General features: G+C 44.1%; 1 pseudogene; it reads left to right on the top strand.

The window, feature by feature from the left end:
- The first annotated feature begins 573 nt into the window (after window positions 1-573).
- On the top strand, window positions 574-21,037 carry LOC147436307 (uncharacterized; annotated as a pseudogene).
- The last annotated feature ends 65 nt before the right edge of the window (window positions 21,038-21,102 follow it).

Raw genomic sequence — 21,102 nt, 5'->3', positions numbered from 1 at the left:
AAATGTAAAGAAGTGAATACATTTTGGAATCCGAATGCTCACTTTGAGTTGCCTATTATTTGTCCCAATGCTGATTGCAAACATGCCATTAGAGCTTGGCCAAGCCCATAGAATGAGATTCAAACGACATGGATAAATGGAGAGGAGATGTACAAGATATTGTGAAAATCTTGTCAGAAATCATTTTGTAGCCTCAAACACGTATGCAAGGTATTCTATAATCCATTCTTCTTTGTGCATAGGTGTTATTTGATAGGACTTATACATTTATTTTCTTAAAACTCGTAGGGTGATTCACACAACTTTGCATTGCTTTTGCATTGGGATGGTTTTCAAACATCTCGAACTACTCAAAAGAATTGTGGAGTAGTGGAGATAAAGATTCTTAATGATGGGAAAAGATCAAAGGTCGGAGCTTTGCCAGTGGTATTTATATTCTTCAGCTGCAAGAAGATAATTGGGTGTTCATCAAAGTTGTTTCATGTTTTTTTGAGGCCTTTAATGGAGGACTTAAAGAGGTTGTTTGTCGATGGATTAGAGATAGAGTTCAATTACCCTCTTGATTTGCTCCCAATGTTGTCCCCTATGTCCTCTTCGCAAAGGTTCACAGCTCGAGCGATGTTGATGATGGTGATCGGAGATCACCCCGTCCAATGTAAGATCGACTGCTGTAAAGAAGGAGGGCAATCCTTTTGTTGTAGATGCAAGGCAAGTGCTCGTTTGGATAGTGAATAATGTGGAAGGTATGTTTATGACAAAAATAGGTATCAATTTAGATATTCTCCTGCAAAACGTCAGATAGAGGAGTCCACTACTGCTATCTTAGCCTCCAAAAGGGCCTTCTCAGAGGGCCAACATGAAGCCCTACTCAAGGAATGTGGTCTTTTTGGAGTGTCTCCACTGTCGAGATTTTATGGCCTACATGGGTTTAATCCACATCTTGACCTAGTTTTTGATTGTATGCATATATTGTCATTAAACATGTTCTTGAATTATATTGGTGCTCTCATGAAATCCCTAAGTAATGATGTGAAAAAGATGGTGGATGATGCCACTGAAAGAGTGAGTAGAGTTGTCCCTGCTCACAATCGCTATGGTCGTTGGCCTAGGTTTCCCAACAAGTATCATGAGAGCTACAAGGAAGAGCAGAATCAGAAGTTTATCAAATGGTACTTACCATATGTGCTATGTGAAGTGAGGGGAGTACCCAAAGAGCTCTTTGATTAAGGTCTTCTTGTCATAGAAATTTCCCATGCTTTTCTCAACTTCACTAGAGATAATGGATGGTCTCTGGAATATATAAGTTTGATATGCAAACTCCTTGCATCATGGAGAGTTAGAACGGAAGAGATTTTTGGTTCCAACTCAGCTCCACTGGAGCATATTGCAGGTTAGGCATATTCTCTTATAAATAAATTGAATTTATTTTAAAAATCAAAGGTTATTTTAATTTTCTATCTTTTTGGTCAGGGTTTGGTGAAATTATTGATGACATTTTGCACCACGATAGTCATGATGTATTTATATGAGCGCATGGTGTCTATTTATGTTCGTGTGAGGACAAATCACGAGGAGGATGAGATGTCTTTGGTGAACTACCATCGAAGGTTACTCTTCACTAGAGTTTTCTCAAATGTTAAAATAGATAGAGATAGACTTCTGCCAACACAAAGGATCTTTAAAGTTTTTCATAATACTATGGTCCCCCCTAGAAGGTGACTTAGTTGACAATGACAATTGGTTACATTGTCCAGAGTGGCATAAATGTGGGATTCTGAAAGTCTCTTCAATAGAGAAAGCCAAAAATTTTATGGGGCCTGGCCACAAGGCCCCATGTGGACTCCCCATGTACACAAGTGCTTGGACAAAAGGGGATTGTCATTGGTGGGAAGAAAAGATCTTACTGAGATGCAACTTTAGAGTAGAAAAGATTTTGTGCTGAGTATTTAAATAAAGATGCAACAAAAGTTGGGGTTTATAACAAGGTCTTCTTCAAACACTACAACAAAAAAAGGTGTCATCGACGCAGATATCGATGGTCGGCGTCGATATCTACGTCTATGTGAAAAGTTGCTATTTGCATCGATATCTGCATGGAAAGGCTTTATTTACGACGCAGATATGGACGCAGTTATAGACGCAGATAGCAACGCAGATATGGACGGATATATAGACGCATATATCCACGACCATAACAGGAAAAAAAAATCTTGGGCAGAGGGCAAGTAGCCTGGCCTATGCCTAGTGAAGAGATGGACACATCCACCACAGCCAGACTTCCTACCCTCTGCCCAAGAAAGCGAGCAGCACCAAAATCAACCGTGCTCCATAGAAATTTTGGCAGAGTTCCCTTCCTTTTTACATAAACTTTTCAAAAAAAATATATCATGTATACGCCTCCTACATGCTATCCATGTAGGATCTCACAGATTTAAGGCCAATGACCATAACGAACCATAACCATAACTTAAAAGCATAACCATAACTTAAAACCATAACCGACCAATATAACCACTTTGATCATAACCAAAAACAAAATTAACAATAACCATAAGCATAACCAGAAAGTTAAACATAACCATAAACAAAACCTGAACCATAACTATGTCTATACAAGAATAGGAGAAATAACCATGTCTATACAATGATAATGACAATTACCATAACCATAAGGAAAACAATAACTGTCTGAACAATAATCATAACCATATATATATGTCTATACAAAAGGAGACACAGAAGCGTGTCTTTGTCTCACAAAGCATATATATGAAATCCGGTCCACTGATGACTAGGCGTCACAACCTGCACATAAGACAACTCACAAAATTAGTATTGATATTACTTCACATATACTTACTTAATTAAATCAACTCACACATATTAACGTCTCACCTCAAGCAATCAGCGAGACTGTAAGGCCGTCCAGTCTACAGGCTCTCCTGAAGCATCAAGATCATTCAATACTTCATAGATACCTCTGCGATATCCATCTGACTCCTCCTGACGTGTCGGGGCTCAATCCATCGCAAGATTCTGCATTTATACAAAAATCAGAGTAATAAGAATACATGATTCATCGCGTTTTAAAAAACGCAATAGTTAAGATTGGATTAGAAAATCAAACTCATAGCGAAAGGTGTCGAAGCCTCCGCTGCCAAGATGAGATGCCCCCCTGGTCATCTGTCGTATCTGCGCGGCCTCATACTGCTGTCTGAACTGCGTGGCCGCTGTCCGCTCATCCTCCCTGATCTGCAGCCACGTCTCGTGTGGGATGATCGAAGGCTTCGGCGAGCCGATCCTGAAAGCCTTCCGAGCTACATCTCGTCGATGTTTCACGGTGTCTCGTGCAACACCCTTGATCCACCTCCTCAGAAAAACGTCAGAACCCGAAGTAGGCTAGTACTCTCTCACAATGGTCTCCACTATGTAAGTGACTTTGTCCTTTTCCTGCTGATCCCAAGACGTCAGAATGCTAGTCGAAAACTGTAGCTCCGCGAGCTGGCGAATCCGCTGTCTCATCTCAATCCCGACTCTATCCATGTCAACAGAACCATCTGGCCGTACAGTATAGAGCTTGGAGACACTAGGATCTTGTGCCCCCCAAGGTGTCCGAGGTGTGCCAAGAGGTGTGTCAAGAGGTGTGCCTGGGTAGGACGGGGGTCGTAATCGAGGAGGGGTCGAAGCATCTGTGGACCCTCCTCCACAGCAACCACCACCTCCACCTGACGATCGCCGAGATCGGCGAGTGCGCCTGTGCTGCGGAGATGAGGACGTACCCGCCTCTGCCCCACCCCTAGGTGTCGAAGCGGCTCTGATGGGAGAAATAGGCGTCGTACCCATAGGCGTCCCCCCCCCCCCCCCCCCCCCCCCCATAGGTGTCTTCACACAAATTAACTTTAAATTTAAATTAACGTCTTCACACAACACTTACAGGCCTAGGCCTCAACGAGTGAGGCATCATCAATAAGATCTTGAACCGTTTCATTGTCTATCTCTAATTGCAAACATAACTCTGCCCCAACTCGTTCTGGTAGATTGTCTTCATCAATTGCATCTTCATCTACAAGTGTCAATTCTGGCTCGTCTGCATCATCCCTCGTATATGTGGCAGCTTCCTCTGCCATACTTTCATCCATCTCATCTAATGTCACAGTAGTATGGACGTCGTCTGACTGACTTTCCTCCAGGAGATCTTGCCCTTCAAATACTTGTTTATTTCTTGAAGCAACCTGAACCACAAACCACCACTGTCGCTCTCAAGGGTCCGGTACAAAGACCACTTGCTCCCAATGTTTGGGGAGAGCAAATGTGTTGCTTGCATCTGTCCAAACCTTTGTAGAATCTATTTGCACAAGTTTGTTTCCATCTCTGCGTACCGTTGCATTGCGACCAGAAGTAATCACCTTGAACCACTTCACATCCAACAAAAACATCTCAAACCGCCTGAAGCTTACTTTCAGGATATCTGACACCATAGCACAGTAATCTAAAATGCTAGTGCTCTCATTCGTGTCTCTGACACTAGCCTTGCTCTTTTGCATGAAACTAACCATTACCCCACTGTCAAACGTGTTTCTTCTGCTGTCAATTTGTTGTGTTCTGAAATGCTTTCCATGCGACCACACTGCCATGTATGTATGATACTTCCAGCCACATCCAATAGCCAGCTCTTCCTATTCTAGAGATATGGGTTCTCCGATCCGTCGAGCTGCTCTCACTGTCTTGTCCAACCATGCCATTGTAGGGAATTCAAGTAGAGGAGCGAGATAGTCTGGCAAGGATAAACCTCTAGTCGTTCGGCTTCACCTAAAATCCTGTCGCTCCCTATTGCGTCTCTCTTTCTCTTCTTCGTACCTTTCAAGCCATTTTTGCATCGGCGCTGAATTTAGTATACAGAACTTCATGATCGTTTCTCGCATGGCGTCGTTCATTTTCTTCGGCACCCCTTGCCCTTGCGGCTCCTCTACCACCAGTCTTGCATCTATGCCATACGGACTCTTGACATTACCTAACGACTACCTAATGGACTACGGATGGTTTCGGCAGGCATAGAATCAGTTTCCAAAAACCGTCTGCGTTTTCCCGTAGAAAAATGCAATCGGATTTGACCTACGGCTTGTGTATTTGACGTTTCTTCTATCCGTTTGACCTATGGCTTTCCATACACGCTCTTGACATTGCCTTAAGACTACCTAATGGACTACGGATGGTTTCGGTAGGCATAGAAGCCATTTTCAAAGTCCGTTTCCATTTTTCCATAGAAAAACGCAACCGGATTTAACCTACGGCTTGTGTATTTGGTGTTTCTTCTATCCGTTTGACCTACGGCTTTCCATACGAGCTCTTGACATTGCTTAAGACTACCTAATGGACTACGGATAGTTTTAGTAGGCATAGAAGTCATTTCCGAAATTTGTTTGCGTTTTTTCGTAGAAAAATGCAACCGAATTTGACCTACGGCTTGTGTATTCGGCGTTAATTCAAACCCATTGACCTACGGCTTGCCATACACGATCTTGACATCGCGTTAAGACTACTTAATGAACTACGAATGGTTTCAGTAGGCATTGAACACATTTTCGAAGTCCGTTTGTGTTTTTCCGTAGAAAAACGCAACCGGATTTGACCTACGGCTTGTGTATTTGACGTTTCTTCTCTCCATTTGACCTACGGCTTGCCATACACGCTCTTGACATTGCCTTAAGACTACCTAATGGACTATGGATGGTTTCGATAGGCATAGAAGCCACTTCCGAAGTCCGTTTGCGTTTTTCCATAGAAAAACGCAACCGGATTTGACCTACAGCGTAGAAGACGTTTATGAAGTCCGTTTGCGTTTTTCCGTAGAAAAACCCAACCGGACTTCAAAAACGGCTTGTATTTTGGGCGTTTCTTCTATTCGTTTGAGCTACGGCTTGTTATATTCCCCCGCCCAACCTTTTTTGAGGAGGAAGCTTGTCTCTAAGAGCAACGACGGCGTTGTTGTTGCTCCCTAGAGGACTTTCATGTGTAAAGGTGAGAGTTGAGCTTCGAATGTATTTTGAGCTGGTCAAATGAAGTCATAGGCTGCATCAGACGATCCAGGTCACTTTGGCTCGACATGCACAACGCCCGGTCAGACTACCACACATGGAGGAGATTGATAAGATCCGCCAACGACAGATGCTGGATCTCCTATGATCTACCTATCCTAGCTAGCTGTTTTAGCCATTTAGTCCACACCCAGAGTTTAGGATTCCATAATATTTTATTTTGTCATTTTGTCATCTTTTTACTCTGACTTTGTATCAGATCCACCACATTGTAACTTTCTTGTCTCATAGGTCACTTTGGCCTTTCGAAGACATTAATATAACATTTCATTTCATTTCTCTCTTTAATTTTTCTTTCTTTAATTTTAATTTCCTACGCATACATTAATTCTCTCTCTCTCTCTCTCTCTCTCTCTCTCTCTCTCTTTGATTACCTACACACACACACATTTCTCTCTCTTTCCTACACACACTCTCTCTCTCTCTCTCTCTCTCTCTCTCTCTCTCTCTCTCTCTCTCTCTCTCTCTCTCCCCTACACACACACACACACACCGCCCTCTCTCTCTCTCTCTCTTTCCTACACACACACACACACCGCTCTCTCTCTTTCCTATACACACACACACACACACACCGCTCTCTCTCTCTCTCTCTCTCTCTCTTTCCTACACACACACACGATGTAGAGAGAGAGAGAGGGTTTGTGGGGGGGGGGGGGGGGGAAGGATTGATATAATACCTGCGCAGCAAGTTCCGGCCAAGATTTGAGCAGGCAAAAATGGCCCCTGCGCGCGCTGGTTTCCTTTTTTTCCGCCAAATTTTTTTGCATCACAAACAACGTCGATATACCCGTGGGAATTTGCGTCGATATACGTGTGGCAAAGAATGTCTTTCCATGTGTATATCGATGCGCATTGCGATGCGTATATCGATGCGTATATCGACGTGCTCTAATTACGTCGATATATGCCTGGAAAAGCATGGCTGTTGATATATGATGCGTCGATATCTTCATGATATGCAGTAGTGAAAGGAGAACTTTACAAGGTTGGAGATAATGTAGTGGTCTCGTGCGATGAAGAGAATACACCAACCAATAATGTGGGACATTGGAGGGCTTGCATCAACCACTTCTTCTCATTTGAGCATAATGGCAACTTGAGACTATTCTTTGGAGTGAACTATTATCACCAAAGGATTTTGCCTATTCAAGGGCATGACATCTTACAAATTGATAGTACTACAGTAATGAGTCTTCTTCAACAAAGAGTTATGCCCTATACTTGGGATTGCATAAGACCCATCGAATCTTTGCTACACAAGTTTATAGCTTTTCATTGTGGAAACAATATAATTGCATATGAAACTAAAGACTTACGGCTAAGACAACGACTAGTTGCGCTTGGTTGTGTTGGAAGTATTCCACCTTGGATTCAGGAGAATGACATTATCCTAATCAAAACATGTCAGAAACCTTTGTGTTCTTTAAGCACGTTGGAGAGGGGGAATGAGGAACACACCCGACACACACGCAATGTCCCCTATATAGCTCAGGGTATTCACAACACCCTTGTCCTCTCGAAAACACCTTCACAAAAGACAACTCACACTAGTAGGGCCTCGCCTGCACTTTGCCCAGTGCACACATGCTCTGTAAAATCACCAAACAGCGATCACACCGATCTTGCCTGCTTCCAGCACTTCCACAACTCAACACCTCTCTCTCTTTCTCTCTCACACACACAGGGGGCCCGGGAGACGCACACGCTCACACACACCGGCACCACACACCCTGGAGACGAGCAAAGAAGAAAGGGGGGAAGGGAGAAAGACGACGCCAAAAATCGGCAATCATAGCTTCTCCTTCAAAACAAAAACACATGTACAAAATCCATATGGCCTGCTCTTGGTCACAATAAGGCCATCACCTGCTTCATACAGAATGGCACACACCTCCCTCCAAACTCAAGTACGTCGGCACACACTTCGACGGCAAATCCATCACGGCCTTCGCTCGCATAGTGGCTCCTACTTGTGGAAACTCTCGCTGGCTCCCTCTTCTTTTGAGCCCTCGTGCTCTCGGGTCGCTTCACGGACCACACTTCACCATCGTGTGTCGACTCCGACTGTCGAGCGCGAGTGTATGAAGATCTCCTTCCTCCTTCCTTAAGCCAAAAAAGAAAACCCTTCCACCTTTTCGAAAACGGCTGGCCTTCTTTTTCTTCCTCTTCCCTTTTCAAAGCAAAGAAAAAACTTCTTTTCTTCGGCATTAGGCTTTCTTTTGGGAGTTTTTTTCCCTTTGCTTTTGAGCAAACTCCACCAAAGCTAAGGCCAACCTTATTTTCCCTTTTTGAACTTATAGCCAAGGGGGGTTTAGGCCTAGTTTCCCCACACCGCCGGTGCTCGTATGTGCACGAGTTTGTTGAATCCTCTTCTCTCCAAGCCACACCTCTCGAGAATTTTTTCTGTATTCCGAACATTCCACATCCTTCCACCGCAAGTCGCCCAATTGGAAAAAAATGAGGCTTGCCCTCTTCTTCTGCCGTTATTGTTTGTCCACTTGAAGTGGGCGCATCTCGATGCCCCTGACTCCGATCGGCCATCCGCCAATTTTGACTGACGCTCCACGTTGCATGCGATTTTCTAGGACCTGAGCGAGCTCAAAATATCTTTCTCAGCACACCTATCGACGTGGCCCGATGAGCACGTACCCGACCCTCGGCAAATATTCCACAGGCCATAACTTGCCCGTCTGAGCTCTGAATGGCAATTCGAAAAGACCGGCATGCTCCACAGTTTGAGCTTTACACACATATCCACTAATCCGGATTCTTCCTCCATCTTTGTACCTGCCCTATCTGTCAGGATCTGCAAAGCCTTTTAATTTCGGACTGGCATATCTTTCACATCGTGGCTCCGTTTGACGAGCCATCTGGGCGAGCTTCTAGAGTATCTTGAACACCACATTTCGGGTCACATTACCAGAATCTCGAACACTTTGACCTGTTGTCCCAATTGGCCCACTTTGGAGGCCCCCCTGGCCTAAAAAACCACTTTAAGCATACATTTCCGATGCCACTCTCATGTTGAGGTCTCCCACACTAGCTTTAGCCCTCTACCATGCACCTATCAGCATACATAGCGCTGCACTGCACACTTCTCAGCACGGACCAACTTTGGTTGCACCATCATTGCCCACCCCCTTGTTGAACATTCATGTTCAACCACTAACAGGCTTATTGCACTAAAAAACTGCCACACCAAAACAAACTCTCAACACATCACAAAACCACCTAATATATGTACAAAACCTGGCATCTGCTACCCGCTGTCTTTGTTCATGCGGGTTGCCCAACCCCCTGCTTTACAACATGGACACCACCTGGGTCAAACACTTGGCACTGGTCACGTCCATCCATCTGTATCAGGCTCACATAGTGCCACACCAAGGCATCTAGCCAACCATCTACATAAGTTTCCCTCAGCATACTTTTACTACTCCCAACATCCGTAGGCATACTGTACATTTCCAAGAAAACACCACCGAATGCATCACTACTTCCATCAGACATATTGAATATACCATGCCCTCCCTCCCAACCATATAAAGTGAGATCCTCCTCAAGCAAATCCTGCACCTGCTCAACAGCCCACTGCACAGCTGCGTTTATCAGCACCCCCTTCAACCACCATATGGAAAATTCCTTTGACAGCATGAACAAGTCCACACCCTTGGAGTTTTCTTCATGATCAAAAGGACCACTCTGCTTAGCGGGAAACTCTTTCAACATAGGCACTCCGGTCACTATTGCTTCCATATTCTCCTTCGTACCTGTCTCTGTCGGTACCATCATAGCAACAGGCTTTTGCTCTTCCAAAGAAACTGCCAACTGGAGAGGGATAGACCCTCGTATCACCTGCATTCTGGTCAAAGCTTTCCCAGCCATCACCTGTGTCTGATCATCCATCTCACCCACTGGGTCATCAAACCCCCAATCAACCTCATCTTCAATGCATTCCTGGCCAAAAGGACCTCCATCCAAGGCACTACCCGTGAAATCCATATGTGATTGCAGCTGCTCTTCCCTTCGACAAGTATCCGATGCCTCGCCCTTGCCATGTTCTTCAACCTGTTCTTCTTTCTTAGCCACAACAACACTCTCTTTCTTGGGAAACCCTTGTATCTGTCGTACAATCAAAGCACCTTCCACAACTACCTTGATGAGCATCGTCATTAGTATGGTGCCGCATACCACCCTCACGTGCATGTCTCTATTCCCAAGCTCTGACACTCTTCCTTGCTCTTCATCCATAGTGGCAACCACCACATCTTCATGCATATAACAAGTTAACTTTACCTTTACCAACATAGACCCTTCGGATTCTGTCTCCCAGCTCGTATCTCTATCCTCCTCACTCGTTTCCCAGAAACTCGAGCTTGTAGCCTCATCATCTTTACCATAGGCCGATTCGTCACCTGCATCATCATCCTCTAGCTGCTCCACAAAAGCTGGACCATCGTCATGCCCACTTTTGTCATCCAATCCCAAGCTCTGGGCACCAAACATTTGGCCACGATCCGTTACCCTTTCATACAAGCACTCCACGAGAACAGGCTCCACCTCTTGAAGTTGCATTGGACACCTGGCATCTGCTAACTCCTCTACACATGGGCTCTCTTCAATAAAAGGCTCATCTTCACTGACAAGCTCTTCCACAAATGGAATAGATGCTTCACCAACAGGTAATTCCCAAGGAACATAGTCAATCATAGGCCTTACCCTAACAGGCTCCACACTTCGCATCACTGGCACCATCCTCGACGAGCCCATAGAAGAAACTGTTGCTTCAACATGCACACAATCTGCAGACTTTAACAAGCCTAACTCTAGCTTTCTTTTCATTTTCCTGCTCTTCACCCTGGCAACTCTGACTGCCTCGGCATAAGTCTTTGGCTCTTCATCATCCACCTTATCTCGAACTCGAGGACACAGGCAAGCTAGGAATTTCTCCAGCTTGAAATCATCCGCATTGACCACTTGGGTGGTAGCAACCAGATCACTCCAACAAGCTTCGAACTTATCAACAAAAGCATCAAAATTTCCACTTACTTCTTGTCGCAGCCCTTTAATCTTTGCATCCGCTTCAGTAGCCGACACCACGTTGCGAAATTTGCAGAGAAACTGCTCTTGGAAACCAACCCAATTCTGCTTATTTACAGCTTCTAGACCATCGAACCAGGCCTTTGCTTTTCCTCGCAGCACAAGCGGCACTGTCTTTAGCTTTTCTTCATCACTCCACATGTGCAATGAGAGCATAAATAACTCAAAATCTGCTAGCCACTCATCCGCATCTTCATCACCATTGAAAATCGGGCCAACACTCCGCCACATTTCTGCTTATAAACACATCACCAAGAAGCAATCAGTGTGCTCCTCAGTGGGGGCACCAGAAGATGGAAGGGGGAATGGGAAACACACCCGCGCACACGCAATGGCCCCTATATAGCTCAGGGTATTCACAGCACCCCTGTCCTCTCGAAAACACCTTCACAAAAGACAACTCACACTAGCAGGGCCTCGCTTGCACTTTGCCCAGCCACACACGCTCTGTACAATCACCAAACAACAATCACACCGATCTTGCCCGCTTCCAGCACTTCCACAACTCAACACCTCTCTCTCTTTCTCTCTCACACACACAAGGGGCCCGGGGGACGCACACGCTCACACACACCGACAACACACACCCTGGAGACGAGCAAAGAAGAAAGGGGGGAAGGGAGAAAGACGACGCCAAAAATCGGCAATCATAGCTTCTCCTTCAAAACAAAAACACATGTACAAAATCCATATGGCCTGCTCTTGGTCGCAACAAGGCCATCACCTGCTTCATACAGAATGACACACACCTCCCTCCAAACTCAAGTACGTCGGCACACACTTCGACGGCAAATCCATCATGGCCTTCACTCGCATAGTGGCTCCTCCTTGTGGAAACCCTCGTTGGCTCCCTCTTCTTCCGAGCCCGAGTGCTCTCGGTCACTTCACAAACCACACTTCACCATCGTGTGTCGGCTCCGACTATCGAGCACGAGTGTATGAAGATCTCCTTCCTCCTTCCTTAAGCCAAAAAAGAAAACCCTTCCACCTTTTCGAAAACGGCTGCCCTTCTTTTTCTTCCTTTTCCCTTTTCAAAGCAAAGAAAAAACTTCTTTTCTTGGGCATTAGGCTTTCTTTTGGGAGTTTTTTTCCCTTTTGCTTTTTAGCAAACTCCACCAAAGCTAAGGCCAACCTTATTTTCCCTTTTTGAACTTATAGCCAAGGGGGTTTAGGCTTAGTTTCCCCACACCGTCGGTGCTCGTATGTGCACGAGTTTGTTGAATCCTCTTCTCTCCAAGCCACACCTCTCGAGAATTTTTTCCATATTTCGAACATTCCACATCCTTCCACCGCAAGTCGCCCAATTGGAAAAAAATGAGGCTTGCCCCCTTCTTCTACCATGATTGTTTGTCCACTTGAAGTGGGCGCATCTCGATGCCCCTGACTCCGATCGGCCATCCGCCAATTTTGACTGACGCTCCACGTTGCATGCGATTTTCTAGGACCTGAGCGAGCTCAAAATATCTTTCTCAGCACACCTATCGACGTGGCCCGATGAGCACGTACCCGACCCCCGGTAAATATTCCACAGGCCATAACTTGCCCGTCTGAGCTCCGAATGGCAATTCGAAAAGACCAGCATGCTCCACAGTTTGAGCTTTACACGCATATCCACTAATCCAGATTCTACCTCTATCTCTGTACCTGCCCTATCTGTCAGGATCTGCAAAGCCTTCTAATTTCGGACTTGCATATCTTTCGCATCCTGGCTCCGTTTGACGAGCCGTCTGGACGAGCTTCTAGAGCATCTTGAACACCACATTTCGGGGCACATTACCAGAATCTCGAACACTTTGACCTGTTGTCCCAATTGGCCCACTTTGGAGGGCCCCCTGGCCTAAAAAACAACTTTAAGCATACATTTCCGATGCCACTCTCCTGTTGAGGTTTCCCACACTAGCTTTAGCCCTCTACCATGTACCTATCAGCATACATAGCGCTGCACTGCACACTTCTCAGCACGGACCAACTTCTGCTACACCAACGTTATAGTATGCCATTGTAAGGTTCGTGGATCATGCTCTCATGCAAGTGAAAGTTGCATGGATTAAAGAGATTGAGACTCAATATGGAGAGAAATGATGGAATGTTGTGAAAGAAGATGAAGAGTGGAAGACTTGGTGGCTGTGTGAGAGTAGTTACAAGAGCTGGTTAGTTTTAAAAAGAAGAAACATTGTTGTTGGAGGTTTTATAAAGGAGGTTCCTGTTATATGGCAATCATGACTATACAATAAAAGGTAACACTTGAATCTTAACATAGTTAGTAAATATTTTCTTAGGAGAGTGTAATTTGATTGTTTTTGAAAGCAATAATATTAATGTGGTTCATTTTGTGTTTAGTGTACAAATTGCTAGGATCCAAGAGAAAGACATTGAAGCTATGGTAAACAACCCGAAGTTGGTAGAATTTCTAGAGGCCATGATTAAAAAGGCTAAAGCTGCAACTCAGACCAAGCAAGGTACTAGTGTATGTTTGTTCAATAGCACGTTACTGTAGTGGTGGTTGCAAAGTTGTTTAATAACTTCTAATTAGCATTAATATGCATAGAAATACAAAGTGGATCCTCTCGAGTAGTTGCCGCAAAAAACAAAGATTCTTTGCCGAATGAAAATGGTAACATTCTCTGATTATTAGCATCAAATATATGATTCAAAAGTGGTTGACTTTATTAGAACTAATCTTTGTGAATGTTATTTATAGGTGTAGGGATTTTTTCATCCTCTAGTAAAGAAAAAGTTAGGACACCCTCTTATGACGATATATTTTGTCTACCAAAGGGGAAGGATAGGGATCCTAATAAGCTCTATGGGAAAGAGCTTTTAGAGAAAATGCATATAAAAGAGCATCATGCAATTATGCTTGATAACTATCGCACTGTCCGTCGATGGTTTTGCAATTTCTCTATGCCGGCCGACTTACATCACAACACAAAAGGCAAAGATGAGATTATACAAATTATCCGCGATAACTATGATAAAATTGTGGTGCTTTCTTGGGAAGGAGTTCAATACAAATGGCATGTGGAGGACATCTACAAATGGGTTGTGACCTCTTGAAACAAGCAAAGTTTAAGTACAAAAAGTCAAAAGTAAATAAGAACTTTATCCCTGTTTTTACTTGCTTCACTACAAGAGGTTGTGTGCTCTTGTGACGCTGTTAGCGACGGAAATACATTGGGTTTTTATAACCCTCGGCGTCGCTAAAACCGTCGCTATATGCGTCGCTATAGACGTCGCTATATGCGTCGCCATAAGCGTCGCTATATAGCGACGCTCATAGCGACGGTTATAGCGACGTTTACACAGAAGTCTATAGCGACGCTACAGAGCCATAAATAGCGACGGTTATAGCGACGCCCGAGAGAATTTTTTTTTGGTGACAGGGCATTGAATGCCCTGCCACCCATCAACCATATTGTACTTGATTCACTTTTTAAAAAAAGTGCAAGGGTAGATAATAGACCCAAAATAGTCACCCACAAGACGCATTGTTTGCAAAATTGACAATTGTACACATCATAGGCAAAATGAATTGATTGGCAAATATGATAATGACAATTGTACAACATCATAGGCATAAAGAATTGATTGGCAAAATGAACAATATACATGGTTCAAAAAGACGTATAAAATCCGTCTCATGATACATAAGCTATGAGAAACCCTAAACTAATGCTATCTAGCTACGGCTAAACTGACGTCGTCTAGTTAGACGTCTCATCGCATCCAAGCGGCGTATCTGTCGGATTCTGCAAAAAAAGACAATAAGACAGCTTTCAGTAAGTATAAACATATAACGAAATTTATAAAACAATACAAAAAATAGAAAAGAGTAAACCCACTAACCATGCCGTCGCGAGAACTGAAAATGTCCATCAGGGCGTTTAAGCCCTTCCTGCCTGCATACTCGCGCTCGTACGGTGTGGGATCACGTCCTGTCATCGACCACTGTCAAAACATACAAAGATTTCATTATGTTAGAATTAAAAAACTCATAAACCCTAAACTATCGAACATAAAGAGCAATGCGAAAACACTTACAAAATCGGCCTCAAATGATGCCCATCCACCGCTCCCCAAGTGGTGCGAGCTCCCTGCCTCTACTCGCGCTCTGGCTGCATCCTTTTGTTGCTTCCACTTGTCGGGATTCTCGCGCGCTGCTTTTTTCGCATTCTTCCAATCTTTTTTGGCCAGCCAATCTGGCCTGTTCCACCCATGCTTGATTGCTTTTTGCACTTCGGAACGCTTGTGTTTGCAGTATTCGCGCATTCGAATCTTCATCAGGTCTTCATTGAAGCGCTGATCCCGTGTTGGAACGAGAAACTCATCATGAAGTATGCTGATGACTCTAGATTTTAAATCACTTGGTACTTCACTCCATTTGTTTAGTATGTAGTGTCTAAACAGCTGAGAGCAAAGACCACGCATGCGCGAGATCACCTTCTTGCCGTCATCATCCATGATGATGCCGCAGCTGAAGTCGACGGAGTAAGGCAAGCCCTCTGGCCGGTGACGCGTGAACCTGGGTGTCCCGGCAGGGGTCTCTAGCGGCGTGTCAATGGGGGTACGGACGTCAGGTGTCTCCACCGGCGTCTGGGCCCCGAAGCGAGGAGTGTCGAGTGGAGTGGCTCCTGGCAGAGTAGGTAGAGGTGTGTAGCTGCTAGGAACAGTCAGCCGCGCAAAACCTGGCGTAGATGGCGATGCTGTGGCTGGTGTGGGGGCGGGCAAAGAAGGGGAGGGTAAAGAGCCTCGTCGAACACGAGGCGGTGTGGAGGCATCGACGGCGGAATCCCCAAACCAACCGCCACCGCCACCACTAGAGCGCCGGTGTCTAGACGAGTGTGAAGATCGTCTCGTCGGCACCGAAGCTTCGGAGCGCGCCGAATGCTCCGAAAGAGAGGGAGATGCGGATGGAGTAGGAACGCGCAATGATGCGCCAGAGCGATGACCCTCCACGCACCACTGTCTCTCCTGCGGTGACAAAGAAGAAAGAAACTCCTCATCATCCATACCTGCATTAAACACACGAATATTTAAACTTAATATTGAATGAATAGAGTAGACAATGACGCAAAGACCATTAAATACAATGACGTAATGACGCATATAAATACAATGACGCAATGAATTGAGTGATAGAAGAGGCAAGTCGAAAACTCAAAATTTTCAATCAAAAGATGTGAGCGCGAGTAGAAAAGAGCGTTATACACCATGGAAGGTACTTAGAGAGCCAGAGCTTTTACAACACGGAGCAAATTTGTTCAAATACAATATTTGTGGCTTTAAGAGATCTCTCTCTCATCCTCGCATAACTCAGCATAACTTCCCATATCTATATAGAGCTCTCCGTTTAAACACATATCCTCTGTTTCATTTTGTAGCTCCTTTGCATGCACCCCATATAGAGTAGTAGCATCTTGATGCTCGTCTGGCACCACCGCAGCGGCTTCTGATTGAGCATCTTCTCTGATCTCCTCCATTGATGCCGTTGTGATTGGCACATGGTAGCCTTCATACGTCCTTGCACTACGAGGGGCTACCTCTATGACGTACCACCAGTTTGATGTAGACTTTGTAGGATGAAATATTACCTGCCAGAGCCACATAACTTACATGAGAGCTTTCAAGCACATAACTTGTAAAAGGGGGATGTTAACTATTTACATACTTACTTGTTCACAATGCTCGGGTAGTACGAAAGTGTCTCTTAGGTCATTCCATTTCTTAGTAGAATCCACCTCAAGAAAACCAGACTCTCCTCTACGCACAGTAGCGTTGCGACCCTCCATGATTATCTTGAACCATTGTACGTCAAACAAGTCGACAAAAAATCCTCTGTAATCGATCCTCAAAATCTCTTGTAGCGTGCTGAAGTAAGTGAGTTCCGCCACCACAGGATCTGCATCAGAGGAACGTCGTCGACTAGACTGTTCAAATTTTGCCATGATTCCACAATCTTGAGTAAAACGCTTTTTGTCGATCCGTTCCACCCTAAAATGTCGACCTTTACACCATGCTGCTGTGTATGACTTATACTACAACGAACAAAGATTATGAGTGGCCGTTCAAACGTTTAGAAATAAAGTCACTAGCTAGTCGTACATTGCAAACTTACCTTGGTCACGCAACCCCGAGAGTACTCCCACTCTTCCTCAGTCACTTCGTCACCGCATTGTTGTGCGCTTTTCAATTGGTTGTGCAACCATCTTAAGCTCATGAATGTTGGTAGGCTCTCCAGACCCGTCGGATAGTGCATCGGTGGTCGTCTTCCCCGTCTCCACTCTATTCGTGCCCTTTGTCGCTCTTGCTTTGCATCTTCATATTGTGGAATCCACTTTTGCATCACTGGATTGTGAAGCATGCAAAATCGGTTGATTTTAGCCTCTAGATCTTCCGTCATCTTCTTCTCAACACCGAGATTGCACATGACAATCCCAGATATGCGCTCATCATCTATGGTTCGCCATAGCGTGTCCCGGGCTTTATCAAATCCATCTAGCCACTCTCCAATGTACACTAGGGACTCTGATACCAACCAACCTTCTGCCATGCTACCCTCCGGACGTGCCTTTTGACGCACATATCCCTTAAGCGTTTTCATGAAACGTTCTAAGAAGAACATCCATCTGGAATGAACTGTGCCAGCTGTTTCCACCTCATCAACTATGTGAACAAGAAGATGCACCTGAATGGTTAGCATGGTAGTAGGAAAATGTTTCTCAAACATGCACACAAGCTCCGCAGCATTTAGTTTGGCGAATGGTATGGAGTCTACGTTGATCTCCTTTTGTGAGATCCATTGCACCAGCTTTGCAAGTTTGTAGATTGTGTTATGGATGTCGAGAGACAAACATCCCTCAATGGCAACCGGTAAAATAAACTGTAAAGTATGTGCAGCAATGATATTAAAGTCCACTATGAACGTACCTGACACATTTTATGCCAATTGTGTGACTTCAAACCGGTATGTGCAGCAATGATATTAAAGTCCACATTTTATGCAATGATATTAAAGTCCACTATGAACGTACCTGACACATTTTATGCCAATCGTGTGACTTCAAACCGGTAAGCTTTCCTTCTTTAGTAAAACATGTTCGGAGCGAGTGCATTACGCCAGTGGGGGTCCCCAAAGATCGAATGGTCTCTTTTACTTTGCGTTCTTGGGCCCCTGTGAAAATCCATGGTGCTTTAGGGAGTTTTATCGATCCATCAGACGCTGTTTGCGGCCAATATTGCTCCATACGATCCACATTTCTAAGGTCAACTCTGGCTCCCAAAGTATCTTTCTTGCCGATCAGATGGTCCCATAGTAGATTACCCACATTCTTGAATATGTGCATTGGATCCAGCAAGTGATTGATCATGAGTCGGGGCCAGTATGGTAACTCGTACCATAGAGATAGTCTCTTCATCCCTGGAGGCAATCCGTCATCGCACATCTCCTTCTGCTCTAACCATGCTTGTGCAGACATCCTTGGTGGCTCTCTTCCCAAAAAGCCGTCGCGTAACACATGATTCTCTAGAAGATACGCTTGATGACCTTCGTAGATTTGCTTCTTCAGTGAGGGCGCCCTACGTGCATTCAGTCTAGGTCCACATGTGACACATGCTCTATATCCGCTTGTTTGAAGCCCTGCATGTATACACATGATAATAGATCAACTATGGGAAAAAACAAGATTTACAGTGTCTGAGTGAGGAGTGTCAATAGATCACTTGAGCATTCTGTTAGCCCGGGATAGTCATGCATGGTCCACATTAGAATGCCTCTGATCAAATCATTCCGTCGTCCTGTGTGTCGGCTCATATCCACCACCTCTATGCCAATCCACAATTGTTGTAGCTCTTCCAATAGTAGACGAAGATACACATCCATATTCTCTACTTTATATCGCCCTGGCACAATCAAGCTTAGCCATAGATGCCCCTTCTTCGTAGTCAACCACGGGGGAATCTAAATCAACGTAAATCTAACTAAAAATAAACCTAAATCTAATTTAACATAAGTCTACATCTAACCTTATCTTTAACGTCTTTTGGGATAGTTTCCTACGACGTTAAAACTCTCTTCTTCTTGTGTGTGTGTGTGTGTGTGTGTGTGTGTGTGTGTGTGTGTGGTTAAACCTAAATAAACCTAAGTCTAATCTAATATAACATAAATCTAAATCTAACGTAAATTATGTTATATTAAAAACAAAGAACTAAACTAACAGGGATTATAAGAACCTTAAAACTGATTTAACACATAATTTTTCACATAACTCGGCAAGAGTTGGCATTCTCATCACTAAAGATGTGAGAGTTAACTTCCGGTGGTGACACTGCCTCATCTCCATCCACATTTGACGACATCAATTGGCCCTTTGGACCGTTCTTGCTCTTGTTACTAACTTTGAAGTTGCTGTTGAATGACTAGAGGTTGTCTAGATGGTCATTGTCGGGATGTAGTGACTCTTGCCGCCCTGAAGATCCACCTTCTTCCCTATCTTCTGAAGACATTTCACCAGTACTTTTGGATCTACGGAGCCCACCATGAGTGAAGGCAGCAATACCCTATATTCCATTGAGGGCTTTCTTCACCCGCTTCATGCAGGCATCGCAGTCTATGGAGACCTAAATCTAATCTAATATAAAGTAAATCTAAATCTAGCGTAAATAAACGTAAATCTAACTAAAAATAAACCTAAATCTAATTTAATTTAACTTAAATAAACCTAAATCTAATTTAACGTAAGTCTACATCTAACCTAATCTTTAACGTCTTTTAGGATAGTTTCCTACGACGTTATAACTCTCTTCTTCTTGTGTGTGTGCGCGTGTGTGGATGTGTGTGCCAATAAAAAGAGATAAATGGTATAACCTTTCTATCACCCATGCCAAGTATGATAGATTGGTTATGCCATTTCCCTCTAGAATAATAGGTCTTGAGTTCAACTCCTCGTCGGCTAGATCTTTAGGTCTTTTAATTTTAATTAGTTTCCTACGACGTTAAATTAGTTTCTCTCTCTTTCTCTCTCAATGTGTGTGCGTTTTTTTGTTTATGCATGTTTTCTCTCTCTTTTCCTCTCTCAATGTGTGCGTTTTTTGTTTATGCATGTTCTCTCTCTCTCTTTTCCTCTCTCAATGTGTGCGTTTTTTGTTTATGCATGCTCTCTCTCTCTTTTCCTCTCTCAATGTGTGTGTGCATTCTTTGTTTATGTATGTGTGTGTGCATTTTTGTTTATGTTTGTACTCTCTCTCTCTCTCTCTCTCTCTCTCTCTCTCTCTCTCTCTCAAAAACACTATGTGTGTGTGTGTGTGAGAGAGAGAGAGGGAGAGAGAAAGAGGGGAAGGGAACATGAGAGTGAGGAGAGGGAAGGAGCATACCTGGCTCTCCTTCCTCTCCTCGTGTGTGTGTGTGTGTGTGTGTGTGTGTGTGTGTGTGTGTGTGTGTGTGTGTGTGTGTGTGTGTGTGTGGAGAAGAAAGAGAGAGAGAGAGAGAGGGAGAGCGTTACCTGCTCCTTGCTTGAGGACGCCGAAAAACTCAGATCTGAGATCTGAGTTTTTGGGCGCTCTCTGTTATTTTTTTTAGCCCAGCCGGCGTCGCTATGAGCGTCGCAAATTTACAAGTAAATTTGCGACGCTCATAGCGACGCCGGGAAAAAAAAAATTGAGCGTCGCTGTGTGAGCGTCGCTAATATGAATAGCCTTTTGTAGTGCTTAATTTACTTTGTGTATTTTAAAAAAGATTCTTTAATTATTTTATTTATGACCTTAAATTGGAGGTGTTTGTGAAAAGTGAAAGCAAAAGTCATCCAATGAGAAAAACATCGATCCTGCAATTTCACTTGAGGTAGTGAATATTCTTACAATAGTAGCTTATTATTAAATGATCACTTGAAATTTATCTTTTTTTTATTGC

The sequence above is a fragment of the Adiantum capillus-veneris genome, chromosome 18 (genome assembly GCF_014529385.1).
Source record: "Adiantum capillus-veneris isolate H3 chromosome 18, ASM1452938v2, whole genome shotgun sequence".
Classification (NCBI taxonomy): Eukaryota; Viridiplantae; Streptophyta; class Polypodiopsida; order Polypodiales; family Pteridaceae; genus Adiantum; species Adiantum capillus-veneris.
This window is presented reverse-complemented; position numbering and strand designations above follow the sequence as displayed.